General features: G+C 54.8%; 1 pseudogene; it reads right to left on the minus strand.

Moving 5' to 3' along the window:
* Positions 1-25,651, minus strand: part of LOC131586340 (zinc finger protein 850-like) — a 268,528-nt pseudogene that overhangs the window by 89,646 nt on the left and 153,231 nt on the right.

Below are 25,651 nucleotides of genomic sequence, written 5' to 3' on the forward strand. Positions count from 1 at the left end.
CTGTCCTGTGCCAGCTGCAGAGAGCGGCAGGAGGGAAGGGTTGGTGCGGGCTCTGCCCCTCGGCCGGGCACTGCCTGCGGCCAGCCCCGGCCTCCCGTGCCCGCCCAGCCCTGAGGCCCGGCCAGCAGCCGCTGGCGCCGGGCTCTGGAGGGGGCAGAGGGCCGGCTGCTGCCCGGGGAGCCGCGGTGCCGCCCCGGCCCGCAACCCCAGTGGGCCAGGGCTCCATCGGCACCCGTCTCGGGGCCACAGGAGCCTGGAGAAGAAGCCGTGCTGCTCCCGGGTGCAGCAGTGGGCAGGGGCGCAGCTGCCAGCCCCACACACTGGGCACCGGGGACAGGGAGCTTCTCCAGGCTGAGGCTGGGCCGTCCAGGCCGTCCTTACCAGGCCTTCGCTGAACTTCCAGAGTTTCTTATCCAGCTGCAGCATCTGTTCAATATCTCTCCTCTTCAGGAATCTGGCTGAAGAATGCAGTGTTTCCTGGGACACCTGGAGAGCAGCAGAGACTGGAGATGGCCCCACAAGCCCAGGCACAGGACCCGCATTCGTGTGCCAAGGCCTGGAGGTGCCAGGGCAGGAGGCAGCCGAGCCCTCTCCCAGGGTGCCACCGGCAGCCCAGGTGTCCTCACCTCTGCCACATGCTGGTTCTGCTCATGGCAGTGGAAGAAGAGTGGGAGCAGGCTCTGGCACACGTATGACTTCAGGGCCTTTCTTCCCTCTTCCATTAATAAATCTATTATCTTTTTAAATACAGACATGGAGCACAGCTGCACCTGGCTATCATCCTGTATGAAAGAAAGGAAAAAAGACTTCAGCACTGGGTGCTTCAGGCCCCCTCCAGTCTGGCCTGTGAATACACAGGGCACAAAGTGTCTGGGCAGCACCCAGTGGCTGTGGCTGAGGGCACAGAACCTTACATTGTCAAACAGTGGCAGGAGCACCTCAGCCAGCTGCCGGGCTATGGGGATGGCTATCGGGGCACTATTATACAGGAATAAATATTTGAGAAGAACCATGGTCATCCTGACCACGTCACTATCATTTTCCTGCAGGAGCTCCAGCAGGTTTTCAGTCAGGCTCCACATTTTCTTGGCCTGTGGGGAAGAGAAGTCTGTGAAACCCCACCCTGCTGCTGCAGGGCCCAGAGGCCAAAGGCTGGTCCTAAAGTACTCAGGCAGCTGAGCCGGGAGGCAGGAGAGCTGGGAGCAGCTGCCTCTGTCTGAAGCTCAGCTAAGCCCAGGGACTGCGTTCCCCATCCCTATGCTGCCTGCATGGCTTCAGCCACTGCCCCCTTCTTACCATCAGGGGATTCTTGCCAAGCACTAGGAGGCCTCTGAGTGCCAAGCGTTGCCTCTCCCTGGACTCGCTCTGCAGATGGTTTGACAGGATGTCCAGGATGCTGTCAGTGCATTCAGTCAAGTCCAGGCACTCCAGGACCTGAAAGGCACAGGGCAGTGACAGGGGAGCTGGCTGGCAGGAGGCTGGAACCACACAGAGCTGGGCCCTGGCAGCAGCACACAGCACGGGCAGTGAAATCCCAGGCAGCTGCAGCTGTGAGAGGGCAGAGAGCTGGAAAGCAGCTGGTCTTCAGGCTCACCTCTACAAGGAATGCCAGGGCAGCAAAATCCCAGAATGGCATCTCTTTGCTGAGCAGGCTGAGCAGGTAGAATGCTACCCCAGAGCACAAGTGTACGGATGAAAAGCGCATTTCTCTGAATGGAGGAAAAAGGAAGCAAAACTCTGAGCCAGCAGCAGTAAAGCTCTCCCAGGAATGACTCACAGAGGGCTGATCTTTCCCCACCAGCCTGCAAGGGGACATGGGCCCTTGGGGAGGTGGCAGCTCTGGGGCACCCTCCTCTCCCAGCCTTTTGAAGTCTCCTTAGCTGTTCCTTGGTGACAAGGCCCTTGAGCCCACAACCACTGGGATGGTGTGGGTCACCTGGACACACAGGGCACAAATGCCAGAGGCAGTGGGGAGAAGGGGGTCTCACCTGGCCAGCAGACCCACGGCATAGTGGTGGGTGTCAGCACAGAGCAGCGTGTCCCAGCCACACTTGCGTTCCACTTCCAGAACCACGTGCTCACACCGGAGAAGGCAGAGCAGGGACTTCAGGGTCTGCACTGCAAACCTGTGTGCACAGCAAGGCCCACGTCACGCTGGGAGCACTGGCTCCTGCCATGGGGACATGGCAGGGACAGGAGGACTGGGATGGAGCACCTGCTGGGGCTGATGGCAAGGCCGTGTTGCTCCTGGCATCTCTTCCAGAAGGTATCGACCTCCTCTGGCATATCCAGTGTGCTGAAGAACACTTGGAAGAGCAGATGCACAAAGAGGTGGGGGAAATACCCATTCACTACACGTGGGACACAGGGCACCTGAAGGAACTTCCACATCACCACAGTTGCCTGCAGAGGACAAAGCACCCTGAGACAGCGCTCAGTGCCGAGGTGTCTCTGTGGCAGGGCCTGAGCGTGGCAGGGAGAGGCTGGGGGAGACACAGGGGGAGCATCGGGCCTGGTGCCCCTGAAGCTGCCCCTAGGCCAGGTTTGAGCCCGGTGCCTGAGGCAGGGAGATGCAGTGGGGGAAGGAGGAAACAGAGCTGCTGAAGACACGGCTGGCCATGGGGTGAGCAAAGGCCAGTTGCAGAAACTCACAGCCAGGGCAAAGACACCCGTGTTGTCCCCATCGGAGGTGCACGTGCTGTGCTCTGGCCAGTTCCCCAGCACATCGAGGAGTATCTGCACCACTGGCTCCACAGTCCTGCTCGAGCACATGACCGTCTTCCACATCATCATAGCAGCTCTGTGGGGTGACAGCTCTGTCTCACGGGGGTCTCAGACACATCCCCGTGGCCTGGGCAGCAGTGGGGGGGAGCTGAGCTGGCTGCCAGCTCTGCCTCTGCCCGCTGCCCCTCACCAGCAGCAGCACCCAGGCAGCCCAGCCCTGTGGGGACAGGGCCCTGAGGGGGCATGGCATGGCAGCAGGCTCAAGGGCTGATGTAGCAGGGCTGGGAAAGGGAGCAGCCAGAGGGCCCTGGAAGTCTCTGTTGGTCAGACACCTGGGCCAGGCTGTGCAGGCTGATGGGCTGGGGAGCCCTGAGCCCTCTGGGCACGTGGGCCCCGTACCTGTCACACGTTGGGGCCACACGCAGGAGAGCAATGACCACATCAGCAGGCTGTGCCTCAGTGAGATCCAACAGGGCCTTGTCCAGCTTGTGCTCAGCAGACTCATTGGCCATGAGCCACTGGTGGATGTACCTCACCATGGCAGGCACCTGGAGAAGACACAGGGAGACTTGGAAAGCTGCCACAGGGAGTCAGGAATGTCCCCAGCTTCCCCAGAGAAGTGCTTCCCTTCTCACCACGCTGCAATGACCTCAAAGGCTTACAGTGATCAGCAGGTGTGGCTTGGGAGGCCAAGCGATCCCTGGAGGATCAAACCCTGGCCACAGGCTGCTTACTTGCTCTGGAATGGAAACACCCTCCTCCAAAATCAATTCCAGCATGGCAGCACTGGTGTCGGTGGTGTAGACGTCACCGTTTTCCATGGACCCAGTGCCCATGGCACTGGTCTCTTCCTGCCAAATGCACTTGATGAATTTGCAAGTCAGGCAGAAGAAGGAAGGGTGGGAAGAGAGGGATATTGCATGGAGTGCTCCAAGTGTGGTGCTGGGCTGAGCAGTGCCAGCAGGCCCAGCCCAGGTGGGGATGGCTGCAGGTACCTGCGCTGTTCTGCGGAAGAGGCCACCGGCAAGGTCCTGCTCTTGTGTCCCGTCCATGGCTGCATCTGGCAAAGAGCAGCCAGAGCTGAGGGGCTGCGGGAGAGGCCGGAGAACACAGCCCAACCCTGCACTCCCCAGGCAGGGACAGCCCTGGGATGCCCCAGGGGATGGAGTGTGGCCACTGCTGGGGGGGTAGCCCCAGGCCTTCTTCCATCCTTTCTGTGGGCACATCCCCAGGGGATGGGAAGGGGCGGGAGGGAACGGAAAGGGACAGGGCATGATGGGATGGGATGTGGCCAAGCTGGCCACAGGCTGAGCCCTGATGCCCAGTTCTGCCACTCACCCTCCTGCAGTGGCTGGAACTCCTGCACCTCTTCAGTCTCCTGTGCTGGGGCAGCTCCAGGGCCTTCTTCTTCCTCCTCCTCCACCCAGGCCAACTTGGGCACTCTTGGGGGTCCCTGCTCCATGGCAGGGACTGGATTTATGGTACTTGCAGGAGGGATGGTTCGGAAAAGCTCCGAGTCTGCAAGTCCTGCAGTCGTGCCTGGAAGGCACCTGCAAGACTGAAGTCCTGGCAAGACTGCAGGACAGCAAGTCCTGCACTCGGGTCTTGAGGGCTCCTGCCACAAGGACAGGAGGCTCCTCGTCAAGGATGGTGCTCTGGTCTCAAGGGCAGCGACTGCAGGGATGGGCGATGCCTCAGAAAAGTTCCAGGACACCAAGTCCCACGGTCTGCCCTCGAGGGCACCTGCAGAAGAGAAACCTCAGCAAGGCCACGGGTCAGCAAGTCCTGTGGTCTGGCCTCGAGGTCACCTGCAGGAATGATGGCTCAGAAAAGCTCCGGGTCAGACACAAACGAGTGCGCTGTGCGGGGGCTCCTCACAGCACCGCTCTGGCGCGTCCTGTCCCGTCGCGTGCACCGAGCACTGTGGCGTGGTCCTGTCACCGCCAGCTCCTATGTCACCACGTGTCACAAAGGGCCCTTTGACACCCTGTCCATTTCCATCCCATGGTGACCATATGTCACAAAGGGCCCTTGCACACACTGCCACCCGCCCTGGTTTCACCCCCATCCCCCCTAAGTGGCCCAGGTTGGAAGGAATCCCTTGCCCAAAGTGTCTAAGACAGCCTGACAGGATCTTTAGGAACACCTCAAACCATCAGCAAACGCTGCCCTGCTCTGCAGGCTCAGGGCAGCAGAAGGAGCCCCCAGGGCTGCCAACGCAGCCACAGCAGGAAGGGAACGGGGCCTTGCACAGAAGCTGGCACGGCCTCCTTGGGACACGTCCCGGCTGGTGGCCATTCCAAACTCAGAGGTGTGACACAGACAAGGGACATCTGGTCCAAGGCACGAAGAGTCCACTAGAATGTATTTTAGCACATTAGAAAGACTTGGGAGGAATCCCAGAGGGTCATTTTTTGAAGCAAAGTGATCTGATTAAATACTGTAACCAACGGTAGGCTTGGTAAAAATTAGAAAGTGGTGAAAATGGACTGCCTAATGGAACTTTAAATGATTACCCACTGTTACAGTTGATGTTATTTTTAAGAAAAAAAGACAAATGAGACCAAGTGATATGTGCAGACACATTTTTTTACCCTGAAGAATAAACCTGAGTGGCACCAAGAATATGGCTTTGATTTGGACCCCCAGGAGACTTTGGTCCTTCCTTTGGAAAGAGGTAACAAGTGGAAAATAAAGAGATGTTGTTCAGCGTGTAGTTTAGGGCAGAGATGTTTGAAATTGGCAAAAAAGCGCAAGGAAGACACTGTTATAGATGTCCAAGACTCACAGCCAAGTTATTCCACGCCAGCTCTACCTTCCCCCTCAAGCAACCACTCCTCTCCCTCAATTAAATGACAGTGAGAATGAAATGAATAATCCTGGTGAGGGGACAAGTGTGGGGATGCCAGTGACAACACGTACAAGGAATAAAACCAAGAAAGCTTTGCCTTTAGTCACCCCCTTAAGGCAAGTAGTGGGTCCCACAGGAAAAGCTGTGTGGGCGAAGATCCCCTTTTCTACTGGTGACCTGAATAACTGGTAGGAAGAAGTTCATAATTATAGAGAAAACCCTAGCAAAGTGGCAAAAAGATTGGAGTTAATAGTCAAGAACCGAGACCCAGACTAAGGTGATTTCATGATGACAGCGCTAAGGAAAACAGATAAAGAGTTGGTGATGAAGATGGTCAGAGCACATGTGCAGGGAGAAATTGCTAGTGGAGCCTTACAAGGTACAGTGGACCAGTTGTTTCCTATTGTAAACCCTTTGTTGGGCCCAAATGATGCAAAGAACTATGAGATGTTAACTAGATACTGGGAACTGTGGGGGCCAAGGAAGCAGCCAATACTGTAGCCACTCTCCCCTGGAGGAAGAGCCCATAGGAGGCTTTCACTTACCACTCTCCCCCAGAGGCTAAAGGCCTCGATGGGGAGCTTTTATTTTTACAGCCACATGTTAAGTGGTTCCCAACATGTCTTTCCCCCTGTATGCATATTATTTTTACCCTGTTGGCCCTTCCCCCTTGTTCCACCCCTGAATCCTCTGACCATTGTCCCTGTTGCTCCACCCCACCCCCTGCTTTTCCTATATAATCCCTGCTCTCACTGAGCCCGGGCCAGTTGTTGTCTCTGGGACCCTTCTGGAGAGAAGAATAAAGACCTCCTTGGAACCCCACACGGTGCCTCCCGTCTCTTTTCTTTGGCAGCACCCGAGGAACAGCGGCCATTCCAAAAGCCCTTTGAAGGGCTCGCAGCTGAATCACGGGGGCAAGGCAAGCGTGCCTGTGCGCCCAGGGGAAGTGCCACAGGAGACGCTTCCCTGGGAAGGTCGCGGCACCCTGACCACCTCCGCTCGCTGCGACAAGTGGTGCCCCAACAGGGAGCTCTGCCAGCGGTTCCCTGGTTCCCTGGATCCCGGGAGAAGCGTCTCCTGCAGCACCAGCTGCAGAAAGCAAGTCACTCTCGGGTCTGTCACTTCCCTGAGGAAACCCCCTCGCGTTATAGCAAGGGCTATCCAAGGGGACACCGGGACCCTCTTAGGATCATCCAGGGAGCGAGGAGAAGATCTCCCCAAGGACCAGTCAGTGGGTGACACCGCACCCAGCAGTTTTTGTTCACCCAGTGGAGGTGGAAAAAGCTGCAAAAATCGGGATTTGGACTTTCGGGGGGGGGGGGGGGGGGGTTGGAGCCAGTTTTATTCCCACGGGGAACAAAATCCTTTCGAGTTTTAACCAATCCCTTTGGAATGCTGCACATGGCTCACCTAGGCTGGGAAAACCTAGAAAAATCCTGGAACACACACCTGAGGGAGGTGTTTGTTAATCCTGGCTCCTCCCAGGAACTTCCATTCCTCAATCCGGAAAGGATGGATTAGGGAGTCCCCCAGTCTGGGAGTGCCTATGACACCGCCTAAAAAAACATTTCCTTGCTTTTCCAATTCCAGGAATGAAATTTCTGGATTATTTTCCATCAGGAAATTGGGTTAATTAAAGTGCAGGCTTTTCCACCAGCATTTCAGTCCTCGTCATTCTGGCAGTTCCACTAATCCCTATCCCAGGTGCGATTCAGAGAGTTGGGATTTCTTGATTCTGAGCAACAACATCTGCAGTGGCACAGGAAACTCACAGCTCATGGGAACAAACTTTCTCTGTGACTTCAGAGGCCACGACAAACCTGAGTGGTTTCCCTCCCATCCCTCAGCCCTTCCTGGCCCCAGGGGCTGATGGCATTTGTGCTCCCTCAGGTTCATCTCCCCACAGCAGCACCATGGGGGTGCTGACGCCTGCTCTGGGCAGTGCAAACAGGGGCTCCTGAGCCAGTGCTGCCGTGTCTGTGCCTGCAAGGATGCGGCACCTCTCTGAGCTGGGGGAAAGGCCAGGGCTGCACAGGGGGGATGTTGTTGGCAGCTCCATGAGGACGCTCTGGGACACTGCCCTGGGGTGTCCAGAGCAGTGGGGATGGATCAGCCCCTGCTCTGCTGCTCCTTCCCATCTCCCCCAGGGACCTTGCAGAGCCCCAGCCATGCTGTTTGCCCTCAGCCTGCCCACGGCCACCCTGGGGCTGCTCATGGGGGTTTTCTGTGCTGAGCTTTGGCCTGGGCGTGTTCTTGAGAGAGCCTGGGCAAGGAGCCTGGAGCCCCCAGGCCCTGCCCTGAGGCGTCAGTGCTGCCCCAGCAGTGCCCATGGCCTGTCCCTGCTGCAGCCCCGGCACTGCCACCCCCAGGGCTGTGCCCGGCCCCGAGAGCACTCAGGCCCTGCAGCAACACCAGGGCCAGGAGGGCAGCGGGGCAGTGGCACGGGAGCAGCACTGGCAACACCAAGTGCTGCTGCTCCTGGGCACAGCTGCTGTGCCAGCACTGATCTGCCCCCAGCTCTGCACACAGACACTGCTGCTGCAGCTCCAGAGAAGGGAGCAAAAGGGGGATCTCTGGAGAAAACTTTGCTGGGAGATCCTTTAGTTCCTTTAAAGCCACCAAGACCTCAGCTCCATATTGACACAGTCTGTGGCCACAGGGAGGGTGAAGAGAAACAAAATGAGAAATGGCACAAACAATGACATTTCTTTCTGGACAATATTGAAAAGTAAAACAAAGAAAAAGAACCTCCAAAATGAAACCAAAAATAAGTAGCAAAGATTACTTTTATTACAAGTAGTTTGCAGAAATTGGCCAGCAGTTTAATGTTTCTGAAATGATCCAGTCATCAGTGTCCACACTGCAGCCTTGAGCTCCTGGTTCCTCAGGCTGTAGATGAAGGGGTTCAGGGCTGGAGGCACCACTGAGTACAGAACTGACACTGCCAGATCCAGGGATGGGGAGGAGATAGAGGGAGGCTTCAGGTGGGCACACATGATAGTGCTGATGAACAGAGAGACCACAGCCATGTGAGGGAGGCAGGTGGAAAAGGCTTTGTGCCGTCCCTGCTCAGAGGGGATCCTCAGCACAGCCCTGAAGATCTGCACATAGGAGAAAACAATGAACACAAAACAGCCAAGCAGCAAACAGGCACTGACTGCAATGAGCCCAAATTCTCTAGTGTAGGAACTAAAGCAGGAGAGCTTGAGGATCTGTGGGATTTCACAGAAGAACTGGCCCAGGGCATTGCCATGGCACAGGGGCAGGGAAAATGTATTGGCTGTGTGCAGCAGTGAATAGAGAAAGCCACTGGCCCAGGCAGCTGCTGCCATGTGGGCACAAGCTCTGCTGCCCAGGAGGGTCTTGTAGTGCAGGGGTTTGCAGATGGACACGTAGCGGTCGTAGCACATGATGGTCAGGAGGAAATACTCTGTTGCAGCACAGAAAACAAAAAAAAATATTTGTGCAGCACATCCTGTGTAGGAGATGTCTCTGGTGTCCCAGAGGGAATTGTGCATGGCTTTGGGCACAGTGGTGTAGATGGAGCCCAGGTCAGTGAGGGCCAGGTTGAGCAGGAAGAAGAACATGGGGCTGTGCAGGTGGTGGCTGCAGGCTACGGCGCTGATGATGAGGCCGTTGCCCAGGAGGGCAGCCAGGGAGATGCCCAGGAAGAGGCAGAAGTGCAGGAGCTGCAGCTGCCGCGTGTCTGCCAATGCCAGCAGGAGGAAGTGGCTGATGGAGCTGCTGTTGGACATTTCTTCACTCTGGCCATGGAGTTCTGTTGAAGGAGGAGACAGTGACAAGTCAGGGGAAACTTTACTGAGCAATGTCCAAGTCCCTTCTCCCAGCCCAGCTCCTGCTGCTCTGTGCCACCCAATTTTCCTTTTCTCAGAGCAATTCCTTCACCCCTGTGCCTGGAGCTCTGCTGGGATCTGGTCCCGTTGCCGTGATGAGAAGGGGCTCTGCCCATGGACATTGAGGAGTGAGCTCTGCTCTGCAGCAGTGGGGTCATGGGAACGGGGTTAGGGGCCGGTCCTGGGTTTGGACTGCATCATCCCAAACTGCTCCTGAGGCAGAGGAGCCTGGCAGCATCTCCTGTCCCAGGGCTCAGGAATGGTGATGGCCAAAGACAGTTTGAGAGGGTTTCCTGCTGTGCCCAGAGAGATCAGAGAGAACTGTGCAGTGCAGGAGCATTGTCTGTAACTCAGTGGAGGGTGAGGGGAGCTGCTCTGTTGCTCCATCTCTCCCCAGCTGCCCGGAGATCGAGGGCAGGCACTGTGTTTCCCTGGAAATCAGCCTGGCACAGCTGAGTGCAGAGGGACCCACAGCAGAGCAAACTGGTTCAGCGTTTCTCAGAGCCTCAGCCCCACTCCTGGCCAAGGACACTCCTGTCCCCAGTGTCCTCTGGAGACAGCTCACAGCTTGGGTGGCATCCCGAGGACACACCAAGGGTCCTGTCCATGGCACTGCTGGAGGAGAGTTGGGTCATTCCCAGCCTCCCAGCCTGCCCTGCCCAGAGCTCCCCAGGGCAGAGGGAGGTGGGACATCCCATTGCTGTGCCCAGCCTGCACAGGAGGAGCCCAAGGGCTGGGCCTGACCCTGCACCTGGAGCTGCCATTTCCAGAGAGCTGTCAGCAATGCCAGGAGCACCTGGGCAAGGCAAGGAGAGAGAGCCAGGCCCTGAGGAAAAGCCTTTCCTTTCCCAGCCCTGCCCAGCCCCTGCCAGGCAGCACCAGTGCAGGACAGTCACCCTCAGGCATTTGCATTGAGACATTTGCTGTGTCTTGGCATGGGGATCTGTATAAAAGTAATCATGGAATAGTTAGTTTGGGAAAAGACTTTCAACATCCCAGCACAGCTTTATGGCACTTTCCCCCCACTGCCTGCCCAGGGCTCTGCTGCCTGGAGCTGTCCCTGCCAGCAGTTGCTGCCCTGTGCCCAGGGCTGGGCCCTGCCAGTGCTGCCCCAGCCCAGCCCAGCCCTGGGGGCTCAGCTCTGCCCTGCAGAGCCCTCCCAGCTCAGGGCACTGCCCAGGGGCAGCTCTGGCTCTGCAGGCTCTGATGGCAATGGCAGAGCAAACCTGAGGAGGCTGGAAAAGCAACACTGATGCTGCCTGGAAGGGGCCCTGTGCTGATTTCTGTCACTGCCTGGTTAAGATCTGAGAATTTACTTTTTTTAATTTATCGCAACCTGTCATCAGAGGTTGAATAGAGAAATGAAATGAGAGATGAATATCTATGTGCAATTTCCCATCCAGGAAACCGAAAGCACTAGATTAAAAAAGCACAAACTTTCCTTTTATGCAGCCCCTGACTTGCTGTGCTCCCTGTATAATTTACTTGGTGCAGTCCATTGGCAGAGTGGCTGAAAACACATTAGGAATCTCCTGTAAACCTACTGATCACTGAAAATAACAGTTCAGATACCTCAGGCATTGATAAAATTCACAATACCTTTAATATTAATCCCTTCTCCCTACCAATCTCCAATAGCAGGAAAGTGAATACAAAGTCTTAAGAAATGTCCTCATTTTTATCAAAATCCTTGTCTTGGAAATATTCTGTGACTGATCAGAAACCCTCAGCATGTCAGAGCTTCATGAGCATTCACCTCCCCTCCACCACAAATACTCAGAGCTGTACTCACAGAGTCTGTAGGCACTGGCATGTTCCAGCTTGAGGAGATGCCTCCAGGAGCTGCAGCTGCATTATCCTGCAGCCAGAGGCTTCCTGTGTCAAGGGCTGGCAGTGATTCTGCCCCAGGCACTTCTCAGCACCTTCCCAGCCCTGACTGATTGAAGCTCTCTGTGCCTCTGGGCTGTGCCCAGGGTGGCTGCAGGCAGTGCCCCAGCCCTGCTGGGCTGGCAGAAGAGCTGCTCAGCAAGAGAAATGTGCTTTTGAAGCTCTTCTTGGTTTCCAGGAGCTGCCTCTGTGCCAGGAGCCCGGCCCAGCTCAGCAGCACAGACACAGCAGCAGGACTTTAATGAGCCTCTTGGGGCTTTGTGCTGAGGCCCTGAACATCAGTCCCTGAGATGGAGGGGAAGAAAGCTCTCAAGAACTCCAAGCCAGATTCCAACTCCAAAGTTTCTTTCACTTTTAATGGGTCCCACTGAGGGACGTGACTGAGAAAGTGTCCCCAGGCCCCAGGCAGAGCAGAGAACTGGAGGCACTGATGACAGCTGGGGACAAAGAGAAGCCAAGTCTTGGTGCCCTGGGCCACAGCAGCCAGTGCTGTGCCAGCAAGGGCTGTGAGGAGACACCTTGTCCTGAGGCCCTGGGGCCTCCTGGCACAGCCCCAGCAAGGCTGGCCACTGTCACCCCCTTGGCCTGCCCTCAGCATCCCCCCTAGCCCACATGCCAGTGGCCTCAGGGATCTGCTGGAAGGAGTCCCTGGGGAGCCTTGCTCAGGAATGGCCCTGGGGGGCTCCTTCATGCTCCCAGGGACTGCAGCTTTTTCAAAGGACTTTGGCTTTTGCTTTGGAGTCTCTGAGAGCTTTGTGCAATCCTGGCCTCCAATTATCTGCTGTAATTAGTCCCTTGAGAGGCTTTGTCAGTAACAACACTCAGTGGAGCTCATTAATTCTTCAAGGTACTTCAGGTTCTTAAGGTACTTTCCTTTTTCCTTCCCACCCTGAGTCTCTGAGAAGTTTGTGCAATCAAGGCCCCAATTATCTGCTTTAATGAGTCCCTTGGGAGCTTTGCATTGACACTCAGTGGGGCTCATCAATACTTTGAGATACTCAGGGGTTTTTTCAGCTCCTTTGGATTTTCCTTTCTACACTGAGTCTCTGAGAGATTTTTGTGCAATCCTGGCCTCCAGTTCTCTCCTCCAAGGAGTCCATGAGGAGCCTATGTTGGGGATGGACCTCAGTGGCACCCATTACTGCTTCGAGAAACTTTGGGCTTTTCCACTGACTAGGACTCTTGGAAAGGTTTGTGCAATCTCCTCTCAGGCCCTGAGGTTCCAGGGCTCAGCTCCAAATGCACCATGGGGCTCATTAGGATCAAGCAAGTTCTGAGAAACCATGGCTGTGTCTTGATTTCCCTTTTGTCTGGTGCAGTTTTAGGAAAGTTTCCTACAATAATTATGGAGAAATAGTTCAAAGAACTTCTAAGAAATATGTATTCCTATTTTAAAGGTGTTTTTTATTCCTGTTCTCTTTAGAGCAGATGTGATTGCAGCATTCAGTGATGGATATTGATCCAGGGTCTCTCCTAAGGAGGTCTGGCCAGGTCAGAGAAGCTGTGCCTTGAGGTCTGACCCAGTGGGGACAACCCTGCTCCACATTCCCCAGCCCCATCCTGTCTCTCCTCCCTCACCTGGGACCTGCTTTGCTCACAGAACTGGCTGCACTCAGGCAAAGAGGGGTTTCCTTCTTTGATTTTAGCAATCTAAAACTGCTGAGTTTCCCCATGGAAAACAGACACCCTCCTCAAGTGTGTGCCAAGCCCAAGGTGCCACCAAGGAGGTTCCCCTTCCCCAAGGCAGAACCACACAAGGAATGTTTCAGACACCGAGGGAGTTCTACAATAAACACAAATCCAGAGTTGGCTGAAGGCAGAATTAGAGCAGCTGCTGAAGGACAGACAAGCTTTGAACTCCTTGCAGCTGAAAGCACCAAGTGGGTTGTTGGGAGGTGAGTGAGTGAGGCAAGAGTGAGGGAAGGGAAATGCAGAGAGCCCTGGAAGTGTTTCTGTGCAGACAGGCTGCTGCAAGGGCAGCGTTGGACTTCTCTGGGGGAAACTGTGAGGGGAGGTCAGGACAGAGTGACCTGCCCAGTGACCTCAAGATGTCACAAAGCCATCAGGGATGTCACAGCCCACTCAGTGACATCACACAACCTGTCCCGGGATATCACACCACCTTTCTGTGATGACACATCTCTTCCTAAATGCCACAAAACCACCTCATGATGTCACATAGCGTTCTGTGATGTCACACAGCAACATTTGATGTCATAGTTCACTCTATGACGTCACAGTTGGCACCGTGATGTCATACAACCTGTCCTGAGATGTCACATGGCTCTTCTACGATGTCATTGCCCACTCTAGGATTTCATATCACAACCATGTGGCTTCACAGCCTGGTCTGTGATGTCACAATCCTCTCTGTGATGTTGTACATCTAACCTCTGGTGTCACAGTCCTCTCTGTGACATCACAACCCACTAAGTGATATCACCCAGACCATGCTGTGATGTCATACAGCCACACTGTGATGCCACACCCTGCTTTCTGATGTCACACATTGCTCTCTGTGATGCCGTAGCTGCTCAGTGACCTCACACAACAAACTCTGTGATGTCACAGCCCCATCTGTGACCTCACACAACCCACTCGGAGCTGTCACACAGCCCCTTTCTGACATCACAGCTGCTCTGGGGCTCCAGGACACAGCCACAGAGGTGCTGCTGTGACACAGCCCCCTCTGGCACATCCCCCAGCCCCTGCCAGTGCTGAGCCCCTGGGAGCTCTGTCTGGGCCTGCTCGTGTCCCTGAGCTGCCCTGGCAGGGCCCCAGCCCTGCTGGGCTGTGCTCAGGAGCTGCTCCTGGCCAGAGCTGTCTCTCTGCAGCGCTGCCCTTGCCAGGAGCTGCCTCTGGGCCAGGAGCCCGGCCCAGCTCAGCAGCACAGACACAGCACCAGCACTTTCATCACCCTCTCGGGCCTTTGGGGCTCTTTGCATCACACTCAGTCCCTCAGAGTGTGCTCCAGAAACTCCTCAAGAGCTCCAAGTCAGATGGAAACACTGAAGTTTCTTGTAGTTGAAATGAGAGACACGAGTGAGAAAGCGTCCCCAGGTTCCAGGTAGAGCAGAAGACTGGAGGCCCTGATGGCAGCTGGGGACAAGCAAGGGAAAGGTGTCTGTGGTGCTGAGCAAAGCTGGATGTGTTTCAGGAATGCCAAGGGCCAAGGGCTGAGCCCCAGCCCCTGGCAAGGCAGATGCTGTCCCTCCCTCATTGCTCAGGGCTCTTCCCGGGGCACTGGCATGTGGGGATGTGCAATGCCAAGGGCAGCACCATGGGGCGGCCCCTGCCAGGCTGCTGAGCAGGGACAAGGAGGCAATGAGGCCCCAGGGCTGCCAGGGTCACTTGTCCCCTGCTGGCCTCAGGCCCAGGGCCAGCAGCCATGGCCAAAGGGCTGCACAAGTTGCCTCTGGCAGGGCTTTGCAGCTGCACAGCACAGAGCCTTCAGCATCTTCCTGCTGCTTATGTGATGAGGCTTCCAAACCTGATCCTGAGAGATTTTTGGGTCTTCTCCATGGTCTGTGAAAATGGAAACACTGGTCAAAGTCATTTTCTCACAAATCTTGCAGTGACAGAACAAGGATGACTATCTTTAAAGTGAACTAGAGTGGATTTGGATTTGTTAAAAGGAGGAAATATTTTACAATGAGAGTGGCACAAAACTGCAACTGCTTTTCCAGACAAATGTATGCGTCATACCAGGATTGCTCCAGGAGCAGGATCTCTGTGCAACCTGACACAGTGAAAGCCCCTCCCCTCCCCAAGGATGGAATTCCTGTTGTGTGGGTTCTCTGATGTGCTGGGAGCTCTCACAACACTCCTGGCCAGAATGTCTGCTGAGGGCCAGCCAGGCTGCTGCAGTGGCACTGACCTCACAGCCATCACCACTGCAGCCATGTCCCCTGGGCCTGGCTCTCCCCTTTCCTCTGCCCCTGCCTTGTCTCTGCTGGCATGAAGAGTTGTTTCATTATTATCTTGTCCCCAGGGTGCTGGGGCCAATTGCTTCCCAGTCAGGCTCCTGGAGCAGCAGTGGCTTTTCAGAGCCCAGACAGAAATGAGCCCTGAAGCAGCAGCTCTGCAGTGCTGGCCACCAGGCCGGGGTGCCAAGGGAGCCTTCTGGCCATGGCCTGGAAGCAGCTGCTGCTGCCAAGGTGCCTTTGGTGCCTCAGGCTGTCCCTGGCACAGCTCCCAGCACGGCACTCTGCACTTGTGCCCGAGCCCTTCCCTGGGTTGAGGCTGGCCTGGGGCTTTTCCTGCAGCAGGATCTGCCCTGGCCATGGCACAGGAAAGGCAGTTCCTGCTGGAGCAGGAAGCTGTGCCTGGAATGGGCTCAAACAACTCCAGCAAGGCCCTGTTCACTTCAGAATTGCTTCCTAGAGCACTATAGTCTAATAATTGTTACAGCTCCTTTACTGTTGAGTAAATAACTCTTTTTCTTTATTTACTCTGTGGTGTAAATAAATCTGTCTAATCATCTTCAGAATCAGTCACAGTTGTATTAGTATAAATATATCTGGTATTCCGCTGTTAATCCTGTGAGACAAATTGCATTACGGTTCAGTTCCAGCTGTCCAATCTTTACACATAAACCTTTGACAAAGTCTGGGCCTGGGATTGAATCCAGCTGCTTTCAGTCTTCTCTCTTAGAAAGAATTTAAAAGTCTAGGTGACCTGGAAGGGTTTGAGGATCCATGGTGGCTGTTGGGTGTCATTTCTCCACCTCATGACTCAGCAGGTGTTTCTCCAATAAAGAAATAAAGCTTTAGCCTGAAGCTCCCACTCTGCCCATGACAGGAAGCCCTGGGAGTGTCTGTGACATCCCGGCTCTTTGGCAGCCTGGGGACTCCTGGGATGTCACCGTGGAGCCCCCGGGAGTGCCTGTGACAGAGCGGTGCCTTTGCAGCCCAAGGTCCTCTGGGATGTCACCATGGAATTGCTGTGACTGCATCTGACCACACGGCTCTTCAGCATCCCCAGAAACCCCTGGGAGGTCTCCATGGAACCCCTGTCTGTGCGTGTCTCAGGCCTGGAGCCAGAGTCTGTTGCCATGGCAACCATTTGCAGTCCCATCCCCAGGCTCATGGGATCACAGAGCCACAGAATTGGCTGAGTTGGGAGGGAGCCATGGGGATCCTCCAGTCCAACTGCTGGCCCTGCACAGGACACCCCAACAATCCCAGCCTGGGCCTGGCAGCGCTGGCCAAACGCTGCTGGAGCTCAGCCAGCCCTGGAGCTGGGAGCCTTCCCTGGGGAGCCTGTTCAGTGCCCCAGCAGCCTCGCGGGAAAAACCTTTTCCTCACATCCAGCCTAAACCTGCCCGCCTCAGCTCCAGCCGCTCCCTCCACTCCTGGCCCTGGGCACCAGAGGGAAGAGCTTCCCACAGCCCCCAGCCAGGGACCCGCTCCCAAGGCTGCTGCCCATGGCAACCAGGCCTGGCACCAGCTGGGATGCTCGGTTTCCACGGGCTGGGCTTCAGGAATGGGATTCCCCAATTTCCTGCTCCTACTGAAACCGCACTGCTGCTCGCTTCCCTCCCGTTTCTAATGGAAAGCACAAAAGGCAAAGATCCCATGCTGGGATAAGAACAATTTATTGAGAAGAGCAACGGGATAAGGAACAAACAGGAACAGAAAAAAATTGGATAACAGAAGGGATAAGACAAACTGTTTACAGGGAAAACTAAAATGCCACCAACTGACTCTTCCTGGCCACGTATCTCCTCCTGTCTGGAAAGGACACTTTTCTCCTTTGGTGAGAGAGAGAGAGTCCTTTTCCTTCCCCTGGCAACAACCTGAGATGAAATTGAATATAATGACAAGGACATGGTCAGACCCTCATGTCCTTCAATCCCACATCATGACATTGCCATGGGCAGGAAAAGGGACAGGTGTGTTCCCAGCATGGATCCCAGGGAACATGGATCACCAGGTCTCTTCCCAACGTGGATTCTGGAAGGGCAAATGAAGCTGGAGTAGTGAACAAAGCTCTTCCTGCACTTTGGGGCAATCACAGGGTTTCCCTTACCGGTGCCTCCGTTGGTGTTGGGTCAAGGTAGAGCTCTGGGTGAAGCTCTTCCCACACTGGGGACACTCGTAGGGCCTCTCCCCAGTGTGGATGCGTTTGTGGGCACTGAGGTTGGATCTGTGGCTGAAGCTCTTGCCACATTTTCCACACTCATAGGGCCTCTCCCCAGTGTGGATGCGCCGATGCCTGATTAGGGTGGAGTTTTGCTTGAAGCCCTCCCCACAATCAGAGCAGTGGAAGGGCCTCTCATCCGTGTGAATCCGCTGGTGCCTTAGCAGAGTGGAGCTGGCCTGAAACCTCTTCCCACATTCCCCACACTCGTAGGGCCTCTCCCCAGTGTGGATGCGCCGGTGAATGGTGAGGGTGGAGTTGTACTTGAAGCCCTCCCCACAGTCAGGGCAGCGGAAGGGCCTCTCATCCGTGTGAATCCGCTGGTGCACAAGGAGAGTGGAGCTCCTCTGAAACCTCTTCCCACACTCAGGACACTCGTAGGGCCTCTCCCCAGTGTGGATGCGCTGGTGGATGATAAGTTGGGAGCTGCAGCTGAAGCCCTTCCCACATTCCCCACACTCGTAGGGCCATTCCCCAGTGTGGATCATCTTGTGCTGGATCAGGCTGTTGCTCTGGCTGAAGCTCTTCCCACACTCCAAGCATTTGTAGGGCTTCTCCCCATCCTGAAGCTGCTCATGGACCACCAGCTCAGAGCCCCAGCTGGATCTCCGGCCGCCTTCCCGGCACAGGGTGGGTCTTTCCTCCTCAGAGCACCCTGGGATGGGTTTGGAGCCCCTCCTCCTGCGGGATCTCCGGGGATTTTCCTCCCCATTGGATTCCTCTGCCGTGGAGCTGCTCAAAACAGCTTCTTCCATGAGGCTCTGCCACAGGGATTTGTCCTCCCTGGTCTCCATCCTCAGCTCCTTGTCTGGGGGAGGAAGGACAAGGAGAGGATGGGATTTGCCTCCGTGCCAGAGGGAAGGGGAAGGAGATCCCCCCCAGTGCGTCCCCGGCAGGACGGCGTCGGCAGCGGGGTTGTCCTGCAGCCGGGGGCCAGGCTGGGCTGGGAGATGGAGCAGGAGAGAGGGGGAAAGGGGCACTGACTTCCTCCTCACCTGCCTGGGTGTCCTGGGGCATCTTCCTCTTCCTTGCAGCCTTCTTTTCCATGCAGATGAGGTTTGGAAATGAGAAATCCTGGTTTAGGAGAAAACAAGGGATGAGCACATTGAGTTGGTAGGTCTGTCTGTTCAAGTCCCTCTCTAGAAGTCACCCGGGCACCTGGCTTGTCGTGGATTGAAAGGAAAGGTGTTTGCTAAGGAAGGCAGAAACCTACACTGAAATATATAAAAATGTAAGTAATCACCCCCTCTGAATTATTATAATCTTGATATCAAAGTGCTCTCAGATAAAGATTGAGGAATAGGAATAATAATTCCTTTCTAAAGAAAGGAAAATGAAAATGCAGCAGTACCTAAGATAAAAAACAACAAAAAAACAACTCGCTGAGAGAGTCAGTATACAACTTGACACCCTGTTGGTCAGGGTGTTGGTAGCAGTCTGATTAAATGGTGGCTGCACTCCTCCTGGAGTGACAGATGTGGTTCTCTTGAAGCAATGATCCCATAGAATTGTGTACATTACCTCTGAAGTTCCGGTGCTGTAGATGGGTCCAGTCTCTCCTCTGGGAATCCGGTGGAGAAAGACTGCCTGTGGTGCTCTGACTCTCAGATTATATCCAGTCAGGAATGCTTGGCTCCTCACCCTGGATGGAGCATCTCACAATGGGATGATGTCATTTTATCAGTCCTGCAGTGAGACTCAATGGCCCATTAAGAGAAGATATCCCCCTGGAGGGAGGATGGGTGGTGGAAGAGATAAAGAACACTGCCCCATCTGGTTTTAACAGCTGGCCCATTAACAGAAGATATCCCCCAGTTATGAAGGATGGGTCAAGAAAGAGATAAAGAAAACTGCTTTACCAGGTTTTAACAGATGGTGATAGAATACACACTTTTGGTTACATCTTGCATTGCAACCCAAGACATGGGGTCCATAAAAACCTCCCAAACACCAAGACTTAGCCCTGAAAATGCCTCCCAGGAGTTCCCCATTTCTGTTCTCTCCCTTTTAGTGTTCAGGGTTTCACCCCTGTCCCAGCATCTGAGGGTAACATGTATATGGGGGTCCCCCGTCTACTCGGTCCCTGCCCTGCCCAGGCTTCTGGGAGTGCCAGGAATCTGAAGTTTCCCCCATTTCTATCTCCCCACTTAGGGATGCTGGAATTTTTTGGGGTCCCAGGGTCTCTGCTCCCATTATTCTCTTCTTTGGGGTGCAGGGCGTCCATGGAGACCCCCCTGCCCCTCACCAGGCAATTGAGGGTCCCATGAATTGCGGCACTCCCCCTCTCTGGGCTCCCCACTTTGGGGTCCTTGGGGACACAGGGCTCTGCTCCTCCAGGCTGCCTCTGCCAGGAGCTGCCACCAGGACATCCCAATGTCCCCCCAAAGGGCATTTTCCACTCAGCTTTGGAAGTTCTTCATTCTCCAATCATCACGCTCAAAAACCCAACCCAGGAATCCCCCAGGATATCTGGGCCGAGCTCCCCCTCTCTGGTCACCTGTGAGATGGGGGGTGATGATCCCAGAGATGGGGGGGCTGTGAATTCAGGGAGTGAATCCCAGCTCGACTTGGATATTCTGGGCTTGATATCATACTGGGATAACAAGCACTTGAGTGGGATTACTGGGAGTGTCTGGGAATGGCCATGGACATGCTGAGGGCAACTGGGATATACTGGGAGTGTCTGTGACCATACTGGGGATGACTGGGAACACACTGGGAACAGCGGGAACTGTGCTGGGGACAACTGGGAGCCCATGCTGGAGACAACTGGGAACAACTGGGAGTGACTGGGTCTGCACTAGGGGCAACTGGGAATGACTGGGACCATGCTGAGAGAGTCTGGGATCATCTGGGGAGGGACTGCGACTATACTAGGGGAGACTGGGTGCAACTGGGATCACACTGGGAGCAACAGCGAGCAACTGGATCCATGCTAAGGGCAACTGGCATCCTACTGGGATCACAGTGGGAGCAGCTGGGCCATGCTGGGCAAGACTGGGACCACACTGGCAGCAACTGGGACTGCACTCAGGGTGACTGGGAGTGGCTGGGAGCAACAGGGATCAGGCTGGAAGCACCTGAGGAGTGACTAGGAACAACTGGGATAGACTGGGAGAGACTGAAACCACAGTGCAGGTAAATGGGAGCAACTGGAACCACAACTGGATAATCCTGGGAGCAGCTGTGCCCATGCTGGGGACATACAGGGATCCTACTGGAACTAGCTGGTATCGTACTGGGAGTGACTGCAAAGGGGCTGGCTGTGACTGGAACCATACTGGAGGTGACTGGGAGCAACTAGGCCCATCCTGGGAGTGAGAGGGAGTCACTCTGGCCATGACTGGAATCATGCTGGGAGGACCTGGGATTGACTGAAACCGCACTGTGGGTGATTGGGTGCCATAGCTCAAACTGGGAGTGACTGGAATTGTAGTGGGAGTGACTGGGATCATCCTGGAAGTGTTTTTCTGTAGATCTTCTGTCTGTCTGGTCTCTTTTTCTTCTCCTTCTTATCCTACGTACCTGGAACATTATTGAATATCTTAATGCTACCCAAAATCTTAAATGTTCAAGGTTTTTAGGTTAAATGAGCTAAGCTAGTGAAGTTAATGCTATGGTGAGAATTTTATGTTCAATTGGATGTTGTATTTAACCCTTTGCCAAAGTTCCTTGATTGTCTATATTTTGCCAGTAAAATTTTGTGTCATTTTGACCTCTTAGCTCAGTAGTCAGAGCATGGTGCCAGTATCACCAAGGTTGTGGGTTCAATCCTTGTGGGGCCATTCGCTTAAGAGCTGGACTTGATGGTCCTTGTGGGTCCCTTCCTACCAAGAATATTCTTTGCATCTGTCCATGTTGAGAAGATCTGGTTGGTGTTTCTCCTTGTGCACCAAACTCAAGCAGAAGAACCTTTGGCTAACACCAGCATTGAAGTGTTCTGGGGTGTTACAGCCCTGCAGACTCACAGTGACCTCTTGTTTCCATGAGGCCCCACAGTGTCCCACTGGTTCCTTGGTTCCATGGGCCCAAGAGTGCCACAATGATCCCCTTGGATCCAGAACTTACCACAGTGTCACACTGGCCTCTTGGTTCCATAAGGATCTGGAGTGTCACACAGGTTTACGGCATTTGTCCTTGCTGCCCCTCACATCCCACTGCCCCACAAAGAGCCCCGAGCCACCCGTGAGGGACAGGCCCTGCTGTGCCAGGCCTGGGCTCAGGGCTTGGCCTTTCTGCTTCCTCCAACCCAGCCAGGGCTTGCTCAGCATTGCAGTTCCCTGCTCAGAGCCTTTGGCTCCCGGCAGTTCTGGCCTCCAGGATCTGCTCTCACCATTCCCTGGGGAACCTTTGGCAGTCCCTGCCCTCAGTGGGGCCGATTGATGCTCCAAGGGACTTGGAGTTTTGCTTCTGACTCCTGGAGCAGCTTCTTCAGCCTGAAGGAGGGACAAAGGAAGATCAGAGAAAGGAGAAGGAAGCACAAGGTCAAGCACTCCCTGAATTCACAGGCCCCCCACCTGTGGGATCATCACCCCCCATCTCACAGGTGACCGGGGAGGGGGAGCTTTGCCCAGATATCCCGAGGGGTCCTTCTTGGGTTGTGGTTTTTTGGGGAAATGTTTGGAGAATGAAGAACTCCAAAGCTGAACGGAAAATGCCCCTTGGAGGGATACTGGGGTGTCTCAGCATCCCTATGTGAGGAGATGGAAATGGGGTGAACTTTTCAGATTCCTGGCACTCACAGCAGCCTGAAGAGCTCAGGGACCAAATAGACAGGAGACCTGCAGTACAAGCGTGACCCCCAGCAGCTGAGACAGGGAGGAACCCCTGAACACCAAAGGAGAGAGAGCAGAGATGGGGAACTCCTGGCAGGCATTTTCAGGGCTGAATCTTGGTGTTTGGGAGGTTTTTATGGACCCCATGTCTTGGGTTGCAATGCAAAATGTAACCAAAAGTGTGTATTCTATCACCATTTGTTAAAACCTGGTAGAGCAGTTTTCTTTATGTCTTTCATCACCCATTCCCTCATAACTGGGGGATATCTTCTGTTAATGGAACAGCTGTTAAAACCAGGTGGGGCAGTGTTCTTTATCTCTTCCACCACCCATCCTCCCTCCAGGGGGATATCTTCTCTTAATGGGCCATTGAGTCTCACTGCAGGACTGATAAAATGACATAATCCCATTGTGAGATGCCCCAGCCAGGGGGAGGAGCCAAGCATTCCTGACTGGATATAATGAGAGCATCAAAACACCACAGGCAGCCTTTCTCCACTGGATTCCCAGAGGAGAGACCGGACCCATCTACAGCACCGGAACTTCAGAGGTAAGCTACAATCTTCTATGGGATCATTGCTTAAACAGAACCACATCAGTCACTCCAGGAAGACTGCAGCCATCATTTAATCAGACTGCTACCAACACCCTTACCAACGGGGTGTAAGGTTCTGACTCTGTTGGTGGGTTGTTTTTTTGTTGTTGGGTTTTTTTTTTTGTATTGCTGCATTTTCATTTTTCTTCTTTAGTAAAGAACTTATATTCCTTTTCCCATATCGTTACCTGAGAGCACTTTGGTTTCAAGATTATAATAATTCGGAGGGCATGGGATGCTTACAATTTTATCAATTTCAGTGGAGATTTCTGCCTTCCATAGCAAACTCCTTTAAACCAAGACACCTCAGATGCCCTGGTGACTTCTAGAGAGGGACTTGAACAGAGAGACCTAAAAACTCAATGTGCTCATTCCTTGTTTTCTCTCAAACCAGGATTTCCCAATCCCAAACCTTGGCCAGATGGAGAAGCAGGCTGTGAGGAAGAGGAAGATCTCCCAGGACACCCAGGCAGGTGAGGAGGAAGTCAGTGCCCCTTTCCCCCTCTCTCCTGCTCCATCTCCCAGCCCAGCCTGGCCCCCGGCTGCAGGACAACCCCGCTGCCGACGTCGTCCTGCCGGGGACGCACTGGGGGGGATCTCCTTCCCCTTCCCTCTGGCACGGAAGCAAATCCCATCCTCTCCTTGTCCTTCCTCCCCCAGACAAGGAGCTGAGGATGGAGACCAGGGAGGACAAATCCCCACAGCAGAACATCATCGACGAGGCTGTTTTGAGCGGCTCCACAGCGCAGGAATCAAGCAGGGAGGAAAATCCCCAGAGATCCCACAGGTGGAGAGGCTCCAAACCCATCCCAGGGTGCTCTGAGGAGGAAAGACCCACCCTGTGCCAGGAAGGCGGCCAGAGATCCAGCCGGGGCTCTGAGCTGGTGGTCCATGAGGAGCTTCAGGATGCAGAGAAGCCCTACAAGTGCTTGGATTGTGGGAAGAGCTTCAGCCAGAGGAAAACCCTGATCCGCCACCAGATGATCCACAGTGGGGAATGGCCCTACAAGTGTGGGGAATGTGGGAAGGGCTTCAGCTGGAGCTCCCACCTCATCGTCCACCAGCGCATCCACACTGGGGAGAGGCCCTACGAGTGTCCCGAGTGTGGGAAGAGGTTTCAGACCAGCTCCACTCTCCTTGTGCACCAGCGGATTCACACGGATGAGAGGCCCTTCCGCTGCTCCGAGTGTGGGGAGGGTTTCCAGCACAACTCCACCCTCGTCAGGCACTGGCGCATCCACACTGGGGAGAGGCCCTACGAGTGTCCTCAGTGTGGGAGGAGCTTCACCCAGAGCTCTAACTTGACCAGACACCAACGGAGGCACCAGTAAGGGAAGCCCTGTAAATGACCCAAAGTGAACGAAGAGCTTTCAACACAGCTCCAGCTTCATCCCCCCTTGGAGAATCCACATTGGGAAGAGACCTGGTGATCCGTGTTCCCTGTGATCCATGCTGGGAAGGCACCTGTAGCTTTTCCTGCCCATGGCAATGACATGATGTGAGATAAAAGAACATTAGGGTCGGACTATGTCCCTGTCATTATATTTAATCCCATCTCAGGTCATTGCCAGGGGCAGGAAAAGGACTCCCTCTCTCTCACCAGAGGAGAAGAGTGTCCTTTCTTGGTAGGAGGAGATACGTAGCCAGGAAGAGCCAGTCGGTGGCATTTTAGTTTTCCCTGTGAATAGTTTGTCTTATGCCTTCTGTTATCCAAATTGAATCTGTTCCTGTTTGTTCCTTATCTTGCATCTGTTCTCAATAAATTGTTCTTATCCCAGCATTGGATATTTGCCTTTTCTGCTTTCCATGGGAGGTAGGAGGGAAGCGAGCAGCAGTGCGGTTTTAGCAGGAGCAGGAAATTGAGGAATGCCATTCCTGAAGCCCAGCCCATGGAAACCGAGCATCCCAGCTGGTGCCAGGCCTGGTTGCCATGGGCAGCAGCCTTGGGAGCGGGTCCCTGGCTGGGGGCTGTGGGAACCTCTTCCCTCTGGTGCCCAGGGCCAGGAGTGGAGGGAGCGGCTGGAGCTGAGGCGGGCAGGTTTAGGCTGGATGTGAGGAAAAGGTTTTTCCCGCGAGGCTGCTGGGGCACTGAACAGGCTCCCCAGGGAAGGCTCCCAGCTCCAGGGCTGGCTGAGCTCCAGCAGCGTTTGGCCAGCGCTGCCAGGCCCAGGCTGGGATTGTTGGGGTGTCCTGTGCAGGGCCAGCAGTTGGACTGGAGGATCCCCATGGGTCCCTCCCAACTCAGCCAATTCTGTGGCTCTGTGATCCCATGAGCCTGGGGATGGGACTGCAAATGGTTGCCATGGCAATGGACTCTGGCTCCAGGCCTGAGCTGGTGTCCATGCCAACCACCCCTGGCATGGGGTCTCCATGGAGCTGCCAAGGGACTGACCATAGCAACAGGGGCTGTGATGGTTGTCATGGAAACAGACCATAGCAACAGGGGGCTGTGGTTGCCATAGAAACAGACTATAGCAACAGGTCCTGGTGATGGTTGCCTACCAAGGATCAGATTTGTTACAGGCCCTCAGAGGGACTCCATGGGGATATTCCAAGAGTCTCCAGACTTTTCAAGAGCTGGAATGTCACAGGCACTCCCGGGGGCTCTATGGTGACATCCCAGGGGTCCCCAGGCTGCCAAAGAGCCGGGATGTCACAGACACTCCCAGGGCTTCCTGTCATGGGCAGCGTGGGAGCTTCAGGCAAAAGCTTTTTTTCTTTATTCGAGAAACTCCTGTTGAGTCATGAGGTGGAGAAATGAGACCTAACAGCCACCATGGATTGTCCAACCTCCCCGGGATGCCTAGGTTTTTAAATTCCTTCT

This window comes from Poecile atricapillus, chromosome 19 (assembly GCF_030490865.1).
Source record: "Poecile atricapillus isolate bPoeAtr1 chromosome 19, bPoeAtr1.hap1, whole genome shotgun sequence".
Classification (NCBI taxonomy): Eukaryota; Metazoa; Chordata; class Aves; order Passeriformes; family Paridae; genus Poecile; species Poecile atricapillus.